A 15,599-nucleotide genomic window follows, 5' to 3' on the forward strand; every position below is an offset into this window, starting at 1 on the left:
AGGGAGTTGTAGAGAGTGATGAGGTCTCCCCTGAGCCTCCTCTTCTCCAGGCTGAACAGCCCCAGCTCCCTCAGCCTCTCCTCATAGATTCTGTGCTCAAGTCCCTTTACCAGCCTAGTTGCCCTCCTTTGGACCTGCTCCAGGACCTCGATATCCTTCCTGAACTGAGGGGCCCAGAACTGGACACAGGACTCGAGGTGTGGCCTCACCAGGGCTGAGTACAGGGGCAGAATCCCTTCCCTGGACCTGCTGGCAACGCTGTTCCTGATGCAGGCCAGGATGCCATTGGCCTTCTTGGCTACCTGGGCACACTGCTGGCTCATGTTCAGCTTCCTGTTGATCCAAACTCCCAGCCTGGAGATCCCCATGGGGTTGTTGTGGCCAAAGTGCAGGACCTGGCACTTGGCCTTGTTGAACCTCATCCCATTGGAATCAGCCCAACTCTCCAGTCTGTCCAGATCCCTCTGCAGAGCCCTCCTGCCTTCCAGCTGATCCACACTTCCCCCCAGCTTAGTATCATCTGCAAATTTGCTGATGATGGACTCAATCCCCTCATCTCAATCATCAGTAAAGATATTGAACAGAACTGGGCCCAACCACTGATCCCTGGGGGACACCACTGGTGACCGGCCGCCAACTGGATGCAGCACCGTTCAGCACCACTCTCTGGGCCCGGCCCTCCAGCCAGTTCCTAACCCAGCACAGATGCCCCTGTCCAAAAAAAAGACATTGCAGGGGTAAGGAGACCTTCAGCTGAGAGACAAATAAAGGAAAATGAAGGCAAATAAAGGCTGCTGCACTGGCAAGCAAAGTGCCAGCTTTTTTCCCTGTTACTGTTTGGAAGCTGTGGCAAGGATACATAAAAGTTAGCTCTAGGCAGTTAATTCAGGCAGCCACATTGTAAACTGATCTGATTTCCTAGATGGTCTCAAAAAACGTGAGGCCTCACCAGGTGGGCATACAAAGGAAGGCAGACAAAGTTTGAGATGAAAACTCTTTCCCCCCCCTTTTTTTTTCTCCTAGAAAGCTCCATAAAGACTGTTGGGTCTTCATTGGCCCCTGAGCTCCCATTATGTTTGCTTGATAAAAGATCATTGAGCCCTCATAAAGAAACTCTTCAGGGATATTATTGAAACGAAATTCCCAAGGACAGGGAATCTGTTCAGTACTAAAAGTCAGGTCTTTTGTACCACAGCCCTTCATACCAACTGTTTCCATAAGGTAGGAGTATCCATCTGAAATGACAACTTCTCAGTGATGTGACTGCTTAAAGGCTGAGCTAGAAAGCTGTCATATGAGAGGCATGATAGAACCAGTGAGGTGGAAAATGTCTTCATAACCAAACCTATCTATTGCAGTGACATTTCTAAGAGACAATAATTAAGAAGAGATGATGACATTTCAGAGAAAATCTTGTGTGTATTTGTCTAGTTCTTCACCTCAGTTTTTAGATACAGGAATCAGCAGATATGATCAAAATTAAATATTATATGCCTCATGTCTAATTCAGCTTTCTTAGGCCTGTCACACTGAAACAAGTATAAACACTATTAATGGTACGTTGTTTGTTTTGGTTTTAATCCTATAATCTTTAAATAGGAAACTATCTTCAAATAAAAATAACTTCCAAGAAAGAACCTTTTCAAGAGGATACCTGTTGCAAGACCAGATCAGAAATTATTTCCTGCCAAACATAACAATTAGTGGAGCTACCAAACTGAGCCTTCTGCTTGAGGAATCAATTCTGTCCACATCTCTGACTAACATAACTTTTCAGAATGTAAAGCAACATTTTTTTGGAACATAGTGCCCTTTGCTCCAGTACTTTTTCTTGTTTTCTGACCAAGAGTAACAGAAAGTAAGTTCACTATTATTAACTGCTCTTCAGAAAGGAGAAAACACTGAGTATCTTAGACATAAAAGCATTTAAACTAGTAGTTTCTCAATGACAACAAAAATCCTGTTTCCTAAAGCAATTCAGTCTTTGTAAGAGACTACTGGGAAAATCAGGACCTTTATATTGGTGCTGCTTAAATACAGCAACTACAAAGATGCAACCAGAACTGTAAGACCTATGCAGACAAAGACCTGCATCTTTGTTCCCACATGGAGTTCACTATAGCACACGCTGAAATCTACCTACCCAGTAGTTGTTTTACTACTAAAATGTAATTAATAAAAGACATAAAGTTTATAAAAATAAAGTTAGGCAGAAGAGGAAAGAAACACCAAAATCTCTGTCTCAAAGTATGTGACAGGTGGCCAAATTCTGGAATTTCTGTTCTGTGTGTCCATTTAGTTCAACATTTTTTTTTGCCAGAAATTCAAATAAAATGTCAAAACCTCGTGTGGCAAAATTTCTAGAAAAGTTTAACAGAAATATTGAATATTGTCCTGATTTTCATTTCAAGAAATCAAAACTACTCCTCTCATTAAGGCTTTCCATGATAAATCATACCACAAAATCATCCCAGTGTGATAAATCATGCAACATGACAGAGGCAAAACAAAGTGATTTGGCTTTATCACAAGGCTCCATTCAGAAGCTAATCACAGCAACTATGAAAATGGACAGTTCCTGCAACTTCCTGGAACAGAATCTAACCTTTCCTTTTCAAAGAGTAAAGTTTTCAGAGGTCTTTAGTTCAATAATAGACTCACATAAAGTATTCTCAAACAGTCTCAGAAATTTCAAGAACTCATAAGACCTTTAGAAGTATTTTTAGAAGTGTGTATTATTGTTTGCAGAAGAATAATTTGTCTTCCTTTGTTTGCGGTTAGCTTTACTTGCTGATAATTTTTCTTTTTTTTTTTTTTCCAAACAATCTCAGTCTTTTAATGACAGCAGCTGCTTTCCTCCAGTCCCACAAAGCCTCACAGCACAGCTGGCAGACACCACAGTTAATGCAGCAGTTTCTGGGCTCCACTTCAGGATCCTGGATGTCTTCTGGGAACTTTCACTGAGACTGTCAAAGGACTCCTGGGAACCCTTTGAGGAACACCAGAGTGCCTGCTCCTGTCAGGAAAAGTCAGCTGTGGGAGGCTGATACCACCCAGAAGCTCTCAGAGCAGAAGGAATCCAGAAGCATGCCCAGCATCAGGATGATTGGATTGCAGAGCGTGGCTGAGGCCTCTCTGAGCCCAGCAGCCTCATGAACCTCAGTGCCAGCTGCACCAACAGAGGGGTCACCAGCACCTCTGCTTATCAGGTTTGGAAATGGAGACCCACACAGGGGGATCCAGGCCAGCCAGAGGGCAACTGACTGGAAAGCATTTTTGCAGAGAAGGTCCTGGGGGTACTGGTGGTGAAGCTGAGCATGAGCCAGCAATGCACGCTTGCTGGGCTCCATCAGGCAAAGCATTGCCAGCAGGTCAGTGGGGGACATCCCTCCCCTCTGCTCTGCACTGCTGAGACACATCTGGAACGCTCTGTCCAGAGGTGGGCTCCCCGGTAGGAGAGAGACATGGACATAGGGAGTGAGCCTAGTGAAGGGCATGATGATTTAGGGCTTGAAGCATCTGCCATATGGGGAGAGAGTGAGAGCTGGGTCTGTTCAGTCTGCAGAAGCAAAGGCTCAGGGGTATCTTAGGAACAGATATAAATACCTAATAGTGAAATTACAGAAGGCTGTGCCAGATTCTTCCCAGTGATACCAAGTAGCAGGACAAGAGGTAAGGGGTAACAACTGAAATGTAGAAAATTCCATCTAAATACAAGGAAAAAAATTACTGTGAGGGTGGTCAGATATTGAGATAGATTGCCCTGAGAGTCCCTGAAGAAACCCTTCCTGGAGATACTCAAAATGCAAAATGACCCTGGGCAGCTTTCTCTAGCTGACTCACTCTGAGCAGGATAGTTGAACTAGACAAGATTGTCTAGCTGTGCCTTCCAGCTTCAGCCATTCTATTTGTCTGATAAAACCACTTTCAGGGTATAATCATTCAACTCTTTGTCACTGCAGTATTATTGCATTGTGAGAAAGAACCCACAAATGGTGTAAAAAAATTTCTCAGTGGACTTCTTTTGCTTAGCTTTCTATCACTCATCTCCACATGAGTGATGTCTCATTCTCTTTACTATCTCCACTCTATTCACTGAGAGACAAAATACGTTTGATTTTTCAGAACTGTTGAATTTTAAATGAGATTAAAATAGAAGCAAATTTGAATAAAATAGAAAAAATGCCATAGTTTCACAAAAAGATTTAGTATTATTTGAATAAATTCTAAGATCCTTACATATTTTAATCCTTTCATGAACTTAATCTGATATCAACCTATCTGTTTTGCCTGACTTTTGTTTGATTGGATTTTCATGATTTAAAGAGAAGAGGAAATGTCCTAATATTTGCTTAATTGTTGTAGTTATCCTCTCCTTTTTTTCTTTTGTTGTATATGTGGGTATTTGATGTTTAAAATCCTACATCTTAAATATGGGATTAATATAATATAATATTAATCAAATATTAATTTATATAGTGTTATTATAATTATACTATTAATATAATATATATAATAATTATAATATTAATATAATAAAATGTCTGTGTTTTTATTTAAGAGACTACTGAACATCCTCCTCCATGCTGGAGGTGAAGAAGTAACACCAAGCAGTGATAGAGCTGTCACAGCAGAATGAAAATCTAGGACAAGGTGAGAAACAACAGAAGAGAAAATGAATGTTCCCTGTCAGAATGAGCATGAAGTCGTCCTTTGATCTTTCAATTTAGAGCTCTGTTACCACTTTTCTGAATATGCACTATAAATGTAATTTTAGGCACAAAAGGTGAGCTTCCTCCAGAACATGCTAATGGTTGCAGGGGGTCTAACAAAATTCCATCTAGGCAATGATCCTTCTTCTGTTTGCTTGTCATCTTCCACTGGCTGGAAAACAATAGGATGTTCCCATATGATGCTTCACTCTAATACCCTCCTGATTCAGTTCTCATCTCAATTTAGACATACACAGACAAGACATCTATCTCAGAAAATCACTTTGGGAACCCCATCATATGGAACTTCATCAGGATGAAATGAATCATGCTCTAAAAATAGTTTCTTCTCCTTTATCTGTAGCGGGAAACCCAAGCAAGATTAGCTCAGACATGTCTTTGTAAGAGACAGACAAAATTATCTGAAATTAATCTAATTCAAAATACCTGTAGTCAAACTAGGATTTGGGGTTTTAAAGTCAAGAGGCATGGGTTTGGGCTCAAACCTGCACTGTGACCCACACACTTCTCCAAGGGCTGAGATTGCCTTCTGCAAAGTGGGAATAGCAAGAGCAAAGCAGGGGCAATAAGCAGTGATGGAAACAGCATTCAGAAGCAGTAAAAGGAGCAGCAACAGGAGAGCAGGCAAAACAAGTGGTCCTTTTCTGAATGAGAGAGTCAGCAAATTAGGAGCAATGAGCACCAAGTGCAACATGAAGAGGAAAGAAGGGTTTTGGCTTTAACCACATCAGTGAATCTCAGTTGGAGGAGTACTCATCCGAGGACAATCACCACCATTTCTTCAAGAATGCCATTTTTCCCACTTTTACCTCTATCAGCTGTTTTTTTGACACTATAACCCTTCTTTCCTTCCCTCAAATAAAGGGGAAATTTATCTTCCTTAAGGCCTTTGCAGACATAATCTGTGTATGAGTGCTGCTCTTTCTGAAGCACCAAGAAGGTGCAATTTATTGTCTGGGATAGAGAATGAGCTGAAGTTATTTTGACTTATTTTAGTGGAAGTCCTTAGAAACTCAACCTAGCCTTTTTTCACTATTTAAACACATGTGACAGGAGGTTTGGGTCAGACTGAGATTGACTAGTACTTCCAGCAAAGAAACTATAAAAACAGCAGCTTCACTGTGTACAGCATCTTTCATGGAAAACAAAGCAGAAAAACCTTCAAAACCAAGAGAGAATAATAAAACAATTCTTCTTAATGAAACCAAACAAAACTGTAATAAAAAGCAAAACTAAACAAGGACAAAGCTAACGAAAGAATTCTAAGAATCAAAACAAATTAAGAACAAGAAGAAACAAGATATCCTGGTAGGTTACTTCAAAACAAACAAAAGAAAAAAATGCATCCAGACAGTCATAACACCAATATTTCACTTGAATTTCCCAAGCAAAATGAGACCACAGCCTCCAGACTTTTTTCTCAGATAGTATTTGAGATTCAAGCTGCCTTATGGCAAAACAGATTGGGTAAAAGAAAGCTACTAAGAATAAAACAGAACTTGGTTATCTCAAGGAAATGTAGCATTGCCAAACTCCTGTGATGCCAAAAAGGTGGTTCTTATTTAAGCTCTGTAAACATAAACTTAGTGCATGAATGAGAATATTTAGAACAAAATGTCACTTTAAAGCCATTCTCATGAGTAAGGTTTCTTCTCATCATTGTTCAGTATTTAGGACTGGAAATACTGGTAATCTCAAGTCACAGCATGGTTGTAGATCAAAATTTCTCCTGTTATCTGAGGCTTTTTAAATCAGCCTCCCCACTGCTCTGTTTTGGAGGCTTATACATTTTTTTCTACTCATCTTAGGTAGGCAGCACTCTTGCATGTTAGAGGCTCTATTATTTGACAGAAAGACGTTGACAGCATTTTTCCTCATTTCTCATCTCACAATCATCCCTTCTGCTGTCAAACCAGTTTACTCTACAATGACTCAAGTTTACTTTTCAGTCAAGAAGGAAAAAAAATTGTGAGACCTGTTTGCCAGCTTTTATCCTTCTGAGGCTGGTTACTGCCATGTCTCTACTGATCTCCCTGTGCAGTGGAGCATCCGTAGTGCTGCCAGCAACCACCTTGGGTTTAGCTTTGATAGGGTTTCTGCAAAGTCTACCTGTATAAGTTTTGGGGTTTAATGATGTAGAATCAGGCTTTTGATCTTTTTTGCCATCCAGAATAAAATTTCCTGTGCAAAATCATACCGGCATGCAAAAAGCAAGTAGGGTACAGCCTACTGCAGTACTTCTTGAGTAATGAATATCAGGTGGAGAAAAAGGATTTTTACATGTTTTTTGTCTTATGAGTGTACAAGAGTATTCATTTTGGAAAAAGAAATATTGTACATGGCTCTGTTACCATTTTTAGAATCAAAACAACTTCAGAGACCATCAAGTTCATCTGCAATGAAAATATTTATTGTGAATTTTCAAGAGAGGCCATGAACAAGTGCTCTGAACTTTAAAAGCAATCATGACAAATGGTGTATAGCAGAGATGCCAAGTGTTTTGACATCCAGACCACATGGTGTTTGCAAATAGACTGTGAGCCAGAGTGGAATTGCTCCCTTGGGCTACAGGGTCTTTGTTTCCACGACCTGCTGTGATCCTCTTGTTCAAGTGTACTGTACATTTGATTTCTATGTGAAACACTACTATTTCCAGTTCATAAAAGGATTTAGACGGTCACTATCAAAGCGTGTTCTAAAATTCACAGGCTTAGTCAGCTTCTCTTGAAATTTTCTGTGGCCTGTGGCATAAGGTTAATAATTCTGAAATTTAGTAAATGGAACAAACTGCTCCCAAAGAACATGATCTCTACCTGCTCCCAAAGAAGGACACTATAAGTCCAACAAGTTCTCCTGACTTTTTTCATTTTTTCATGAAGCTTGAAAAATGGCCCAGGTCGACAATGCTCAATATTTTTCAGTGAATAAAATGTATGATAACTGTTAAGTAGAATCTGACATTTTCTTTAAAAAGGCCACACTTGTATTTGGCAGAATTGTACCAAACAGACCCGGTACTTGTGTAGTTTCAAACACAGAGTTTCCTCCAGAGGAATGCTTCTGGATTTCACTGTCTCTTTACATCTCATGGGTACTTTTCACCCACGCACTTAAGAGGCCATGGAGCAGAGCACTCTGCCCTAAAGACATCTAAATTATCATTTTAGCATATTCAACAAAGTCAGTACTGAAATAAAGCAAGTCCTCTCTTCCACACTGTACACAGCTTTTTTTCCCTTAACCCCAAGCATGAGAGGAAGAGCAGGGAGCACTGTTAAGGCACCTCATCATGAAGGACTCTCACCACCAGTTACCTCCTACCTAAAGCCTGGCACACAGGAAAGATTTCTCTAGTTTCATAAACTTCTGTTCACCAGTCAGGGATCACATTTTTTATTATCAATTCTCATAAAACAAGAGAATGCATACTGGTAAAGCAGATGGAGCTGTTCCACATTATCTCACATATGGAAGGAGGTGAGAGCACACATGCAGTCAGATATTGCTGCTCTGGGCTGTACAATGCCATGTTAAATCACAGACCCCAGGAGTCACAGCTAAAGCAACCTCCTCCACTCTACCACTATTTTCTACAACCACTCAGGCAAATTTAGTTTCACCCCACTACACACAGACTATTCTCAATTATTCCAGTGGTTCTCTAACTCAAGAGCTTTGGCAAGTACCTGAACTCTCTGCTATGCAAATCACAAAGCTGACTACTAAAGGTTTCTTGTTTGCCTTGTGCCTACATCTAGCTAGTTTTCAAAATAATTTATGAATATTTAATACTCACTGTAATATTTAATACTTAGTTAATTTTTAACTAAGAGGTTTCCAAAGGAAGATACATCTAGATATCAATATTACAAGGACCAGGGAGCCAGTTGTCCACAAAATTTAGGTTTTCCATGTCTCTTTTCACCCCAGTTATTTCATATAGGAAATATTATGTGGTTATTCTTGATCAAATGAAAGGTAGCTTTTCATATAAGGCACAACAAACTAAGCAACAGAATTATAAGGTATGGGGTGATGTCTGTCAACACCGCCTAAAAAACAAGGCTTGAATATCAGTCCCACTGAAACACCTCACAGAAAGTCTTAGGAAATTCAGGAGGCCAAGATTATACCTTTTGTGTTACTAGGTCTCTTTCTATTTGCTATTTATGCAGTGTCTAAGATGGATAACTAAGACAGGACATTGCTTAATCACTTAAAAATTACATACAAATTATTAAAATCAAAAAGGTGACAATAAGGAGCAGCCAGAAAGATATCTGGTGTATATTTCACCAGCTCTTGTTACATTCTGCAAGGGCAAGACTTGCATTGGGCAGAAGCCCTTCTCTGACCTTTTCCCTAAGTAGTGATGTATTCAGAGAGAGGCAATAGCAATTCTCTGTTCCATGGCAATCTATTATATCACACTGTAGACTATTATTCTTTCCAAGTGAAGCTGAAATGAAATCAGAGGGAAGAAATGTCATCCACTTGAAGAGGACTTGACAGAGTAAAAACCTATTGTTTGGTAAAAATAAACATGTACTGAGTGGTAGGAAGACCATGTCTGTTTTCAGCTTCATATTTAGCTGCACATGGTGGGCAGTGGAAGATCTGATGACTCAAGCAGAACTGACATACAAAATGTTTCAGAGAGAAACGGGTCAGAGGGAACACTTGTGAGATTTTGTGGCTCTTGAACCAGTACAAAGAATGCATTTCATGTTGCCAGGACACCTTCTCCAAAGACCAAGGATGCTCTATTTAGAGTTATGGGCACAGCATTAATTTTTGCTGGGCTACATCCCAGTCACAGCAGTTTTGCTGTTGACCACTGGGCCCTCAGGGTTAACCTGCTAACACCAACATGGTGAACTTCCCTCTCTCTGCTCTGTTGGAGCTTTATCCTTTTGGGCCCCCAAGACAATTGCCTCTGCATGAAAAAGACACTACTACAGTAATTCACAGCTATCATTTGAGTTTTTAGATAGCATAAGTCATGCACATCCATACTTCAGAACTGCAGAATCAACAAATTAAAAAACCCATAGAATGTGAAATGAGATTCTGGAAAATAACTGTATTTATGCCTCAAACAGGCCATCAACTAGATGTTATTCTACAAGTGGACATATATGACAGAATTGATTAGGAAATGTTCAAAGATTACTTTTTGTCAAAAAATACCTCTTCATTTTAGCTATTAATTTAGTGGAAAAACAGAAATAAAATTATGTTATGATTCTGTCACCCAGTCATTCGATAATTGTCACAATGACCTGTTCCCCATATGAAGAATTCTGATTTTAAGTCAAATTGCTTTCACTGCAAAATCTAGTATTTTTCTAAACTAACTGTTAGCATTTTAGAAGAACTGTTAAACTCTAAGCAAAAGTTTCTGCAATGTGAAACTAACTACATTTTTAAACGGAGGATATTTTTAGATAGGATTCATTTTTTTCAAAATTTGCTGGGAGGTGGGAAAATAGTTTCCTCCCTATTTTTAATATGTAACCTGATTCATATTGTTCATGCTGCATTTCTACAATCACTCTGTTAACTGCAAGATCTTGATTTTCTTTTCATGGTACTTTTGGTAACAGATTATTATTAAGTGTGCACTTAATGGTGCTGGTTTATTTGAATTTATATTTCAGTAGAGGTAGCCATCCACTTTGAGGGAGATATTTTATTCCCTATTATAAATAGGTCAAAATCAGACTTCCTTCCAAGACATGTTGTAACAAATTACATTGAAGTGGTTTTACCAAACATTTTCTAAATCACAGTAACTAGTTTGAAGCTGCTTTAAGTGTTATGGCATTTGAAATTAGAGCCTTTGGCTGTACTCCACACCAGCATAATAAAAATCTCAACATTTCTGGTCTGCTAAAATTCTTAGCAACAAGCATCACATAATATATTCTGTGAAGTTTTACATTTGGATTTAAGTTCAAGCTAAGTTAAGGGGTTTCCAATATTAGAGTGGTTGGCAGTGAAAGGGTTGAATCTGGTTTAAAACAAAGTTGGAACAAACACTTAAAATTAGTCTCAAGCTTTATATAAATCACTTCGGAACAATCCATATTTTTTGTTTTAGACAATGAACAATCAAATAATCGGATCCAGTTGTCATGCCACTGATATTTTTTTCTCTATACAGTAAAATTAGTGATTAAACTGATACAAGAAACAGCTTTAGCTTCTATGTTTTGTTATAAAATATATTTGGAAAGGTAGTTTTGCTCTTCTTCAGACAAAAAGAGAAAAAGGTTTTCTGCCCACTTTCCACCTGGAGAAAAATAATATGGTTTTAAATCTATTGCCTTTAATGCTCTTACAATAAATCCTGCATCTGAGAAGAAAACTGGACCAGAAAAATACTAAGGAGGTTTGTTATTGTTTTAAGATTTTATACCTAACAAAGTGGCTTGTTCTTGTCTTGAAACTGCAAAGAGACTGTTTATTCAAATCTTCAAAAGATTAATTAAAAAAAACCAACATGTAGATGTGTTACTATAGACTAAGCAGCTCTCAGAGCACAAAGCAGCAAAACTGCATCCACTTCTGGGAAACCTTTATTCTGCAAGAGGAAAATTATGCTTTTCCATTTTCACAACAGTTTGTCAACATTTTTTGGGATTGTATCCAAACTGGTAGATTATTTTCGCTTTCTGTCATGGAGATTTCAAAAGATAACCAGAAACTTTGGAGGGAGACCCTCTAAGTTCAATGTAATACAGATAGGTCATGGGAAACAAAAAATATTTTCCTGTCTAGTGAGTCACCCAGCTGTTCAAACTTTATTTTTAGTCTTTTGCTAAAACGAAGGTGTCTGTAAGTATATTTTTTGCAAATGATATTGCAATGTTAAAGTAATAAATTCATAGCAAGGATGTAGAATGAATTTCAGCAGTAAATGAATGTGTGGCATTCATTACTCATTTTAATATGTTTTAAATTGTCTTATGATTCAGCAGAAACAAAAGAAATACCCAATGCAGGCACACAGGAAAGTGAGTGGTTTGTCCATGGAGCTTGATTACAAAAGTACACAAAGAAATCTGACTTTCAAATGCAAAAAGGAAAACTTTCAGCTCCCACCTTAAAGACCTTCTGAAAGACAGGGATATTTTCCAACTCCACAGCTGCTGAAGAAAGAGGGCATCAGCAAAGGCCCTTTACCCAGTTACTGGGTTGCTTTCATTTGTAAAGACTGACCCTCTAGTTTTCAAAAAAAAAAAATTAGATGTGGACAATTATTTCTGGAGAAGGTCTTGTTCTGCAGTTCTCAGGCAGATGGAGACTCTTGGGCTGAGCAGAGCTGACTGAATGCTCCAGCCTTCCCTGCTGTTTCTGCTCTGAGCCCCCCCCTGGAGTGCATGGGGACCAGGGATGGTTCATGCACTGGATGCAACCCTAAGACTTCCCCTACATTAAAAATCAGTGCAGTGCCATGGAAGTGGGTTGGCACTGAGTTCCCAGTGTGTGAAATATAAACACAGTGGGAGGTTTAACTTCAGGCTTGAGCTAGTCTGACCCTGGGAATTTAACACCCATTGGCAGGCAGAGTGCATGGGATGAGATCTTGGACTGTATCTGTAACTTTTTTCAGAAAGAACTGAGTGTCTGTGCTGTGAGACCAAACCTCAAAGTCCAAGAGACCAGTGATGAGTAAAGCTCCTTAGATGTCTCTACTGGGACCAGTGATGTTTAACACCTTTGTTGGAAACATGGGTGGTGGGATTGAGTGCCCATTTGCTGGTGACACCAAGCTGTGTGGTGTAGCTGACACGCTGGAGGGAAGGGAACCCATCCAGAGGGACCTTGACAGGCTGGAGAGGTGGGGCCATGCCAACTCCATGATGTTCAGTAAGACCATGTACAAGGTCCTGCATCTGGGGTGGGGCTATACCAAACACACAGGCTGAGTGGAGAAAACAGCCTCAAGAAGAAAGACTTGGAGGTGCTGATTACTTAAAAGCTCAACAGGAGACAGGAATGTGTGCTGGCATCTCAGAAAACCAACTGTATCCTGAGCTGCATCAGAAGAAGTGTGTCCAGCAGGTTGAGAGAGGTGATTCTCCCCCTCTGCTCTGCCCTTGTGAGATCCCATCTGGAGTAGTGTCAGGTTCTGAAGCCTCCAACACAGGAAGGATGGGGAGCTCTTGAAGTGAGTCCAGAGGAGGACTGGAAAACCTCTCCTGTGAGGACAGGCTGAGAGAGGTGGGATTGTTCAGCCAGGAGAACAGGAAGCTCCAGGGACACCTTCCAGTAGCTGAAGAGGGCTGTCACAGATGGGAGTGGAAGGTCTTAAGGTAATTTAAAAAGTCACCAATAAAGTTATCAGGAAAAGGTGATTTTTTAATATACTTTACAGGATTTGATGACAAGATTCATTCTATTATTTCCTATGTGGAAGGGTGTATAGGGCTTGGAAATGGGTGGGAGTGATTTATGCAGGGATCAGGGGACAGGGATAGGGGAAACTTTGTCGGGGATGGGCTGAAGTGAATTGCACAGGAATTAGGGAAAAGAATGAGGAAGACCCATCCACTGAGTCACAAGGTTAGGAGTGGATCCCCTTGCTTTCTAAACTCCTTCTCAGCCAGTGTGCAGCTGAATCAACTCCTAGTTCCAGACTTGGTCAGTAGTTTACAGCTGAGGGATTTAAAGGTAGGGATTTCAGTATAGTGCTTAATACACCATTATGGGTCTGGTGTGATCTGGAATAGCAATAAATTAAGATTGTTTAACACCATTATAATTAATTTAAAAATTAGATTATATGATTTTCTAATAACTTAACCAAGAATCAACTATAATCAATACAAAGGTTCAAGTGAAAATCTAACAAAGCTGCTAGACTTAATTGTGCACAAACTCTCACACACACTGATATAGAAGTTAACCTGTTAATATTAAATTTTGGTACTTAATATCATAAAAGATGTTGTATTCTTCACCCCTGCAATTACCCAACAGAGACAAATTATACCCACCCAATATAGTTTGATTTTTCCCTGTACTTAAGAGAAGTGGCCAGCAACTTTTTCAATCAGAGGAACCAACTTCCTTATTGAGACACATGTATTCAGGCTGCAGTTTGCTGCAGTCCTAGAGAGATCCAAAAAGTCTCCATCTCAAGACCAATGTTTGTCTGGTCCAAGATAACTGATTTTAGTCAGTATTTTTCCATGATAGACATAACTTGGCTTAGGTAATCTTAGGTAATCTTTGGCAACTTTCAGAGTGGGCCTGCAGGAGTTGTCTCAGGCATATTCTGCAGAGTTCCAGATATGGTTAGGGAGCTCCTCATCACCCCAAATCACTGTGCACTAGGACTGGAAGATACCCAATTATCCTGGCTCACTGCTCCAGTAGGCAAAGTCAGAAAGTGTCAGATAGTACCAGCCTGCTGCACTTGCTATTGAAAGAAGAACAATATTAGGCTCACTGCACTTGTAACTAAAGCAACAACAATGTTGGCTGATACCGATTTTGCAATGTGGCTCAGGAACATGGGTTCTGCACCACCACATTCCAGTCTGGGACCAAACTCTCTCTCCACGGAGTTGTGGTGTGGTCACCTCCTGCTTCTGTTACTATAAATTACCATTGCTAAATTCCAGTTATAATTTGAGAGAAAAATATTGTAGTAGGGGGTAGGCTCTATAACTGTATAATTTAAAACAAGTTGTCCTTGGCCTTCAGATAGACTTGTGGTAGCCAAATAGACCAAGAGTGTTTTCTTAGCCTACCACACCAGGCAGTCACAGGGATTGCTCAGCCTCACATTCAGTGATCCATGGCTGTACTCTTTATAAGCCAGACACAGTCCATTTGGCAGGAGTAAGATGATAGCAACAAAAATAATTCATCTCAGTGCTTAGCAAAAGCTTTTAGAGTTCAACATCACCATGCAGCTATTGAGTGTTTGAAACATTTTGTTGACTGTGTCCTGCTTTTTTTTCTTTCCTGTGTTGCCTTCACTTTGAAAGCCAGTTTTGCAGCAGTGCTCACCAATAAAGGGCATCACTTGCTATTGCCATTTAGGAATTAACTCCTTCTCTGACAATTCAGACTGCTGGAAATAGGCAGCATTTGCTTTCCTAGTGCACAATCAAATGAACTAAATTAACTTCCAGAAAGGACACAGGGCTCAGTGTGCTTATTTCAGCTGCTGGCTGTCAGCTGGGACTTGCAAGTACTTGATTCAGGTTGCCAGATAATTTTGGAGTCTCAGGAACCTTAAAAGAAAAATACTTTTAAAAAACTATAAAGTGCTTCCTCTCTAAACACAAACATAGAGAGCTGAATAGATCATAGAATAATTTGGGTTGGAAGGGAGCTCTAGAGGTCATCCAGTCCGTCCCCCTGCAGCAAAAAGGGGCACCCTCAACTAAATCAGATTGCCCAGAGCCTCATCAAGCCTCACCTTACACATCTCCAGAGATGAGGCCTCAACTACTGCCCTGGGCAACCTGTTCCATTTTTGCACTACCCTCATGGTAAAGAATTTTTTTTCATGGTAGAGAATTTTTTTCTTGTCTAAAAGCTCTTGGTTCCTCTTAATGAAAAGCTGTTTGTCTTCCACTCAATGTGAGTCTCACCCTTTCTGTGCCAAAGTTTTCTCCAGATCTTCTATTTTGACTTTATAGCTCTGGACTTCAGCTTGGAGCTGCTCCTGAGGCTTGGCTTCTCTTTCAGCATCTACAAAGCCTCCTGTCTACTCCTGCAATGGTTCATGTGGTCTCATGCAGGGCCTAAATCCTCCAGCTACATCAGAGCATTGAGAATGAAGACGTTTATTTGAAGGCAAAAGTTTATTTGCCGTGCAAAAGGAGCCTGTGGCACACATCT

This window comes from Heliangelus exortis, chromosome 1 (assembly GCF_036169615.1).
Source record: "Heliangelus exortis chromosome 1, bHelExo1.hap1, whole genome shotgun sequence".
NCBI lineage: Eukaryota > Metazoa > Chordata > Aves > Apodiformes > Trochilidae > Heliangelus > Heliangelus exortis.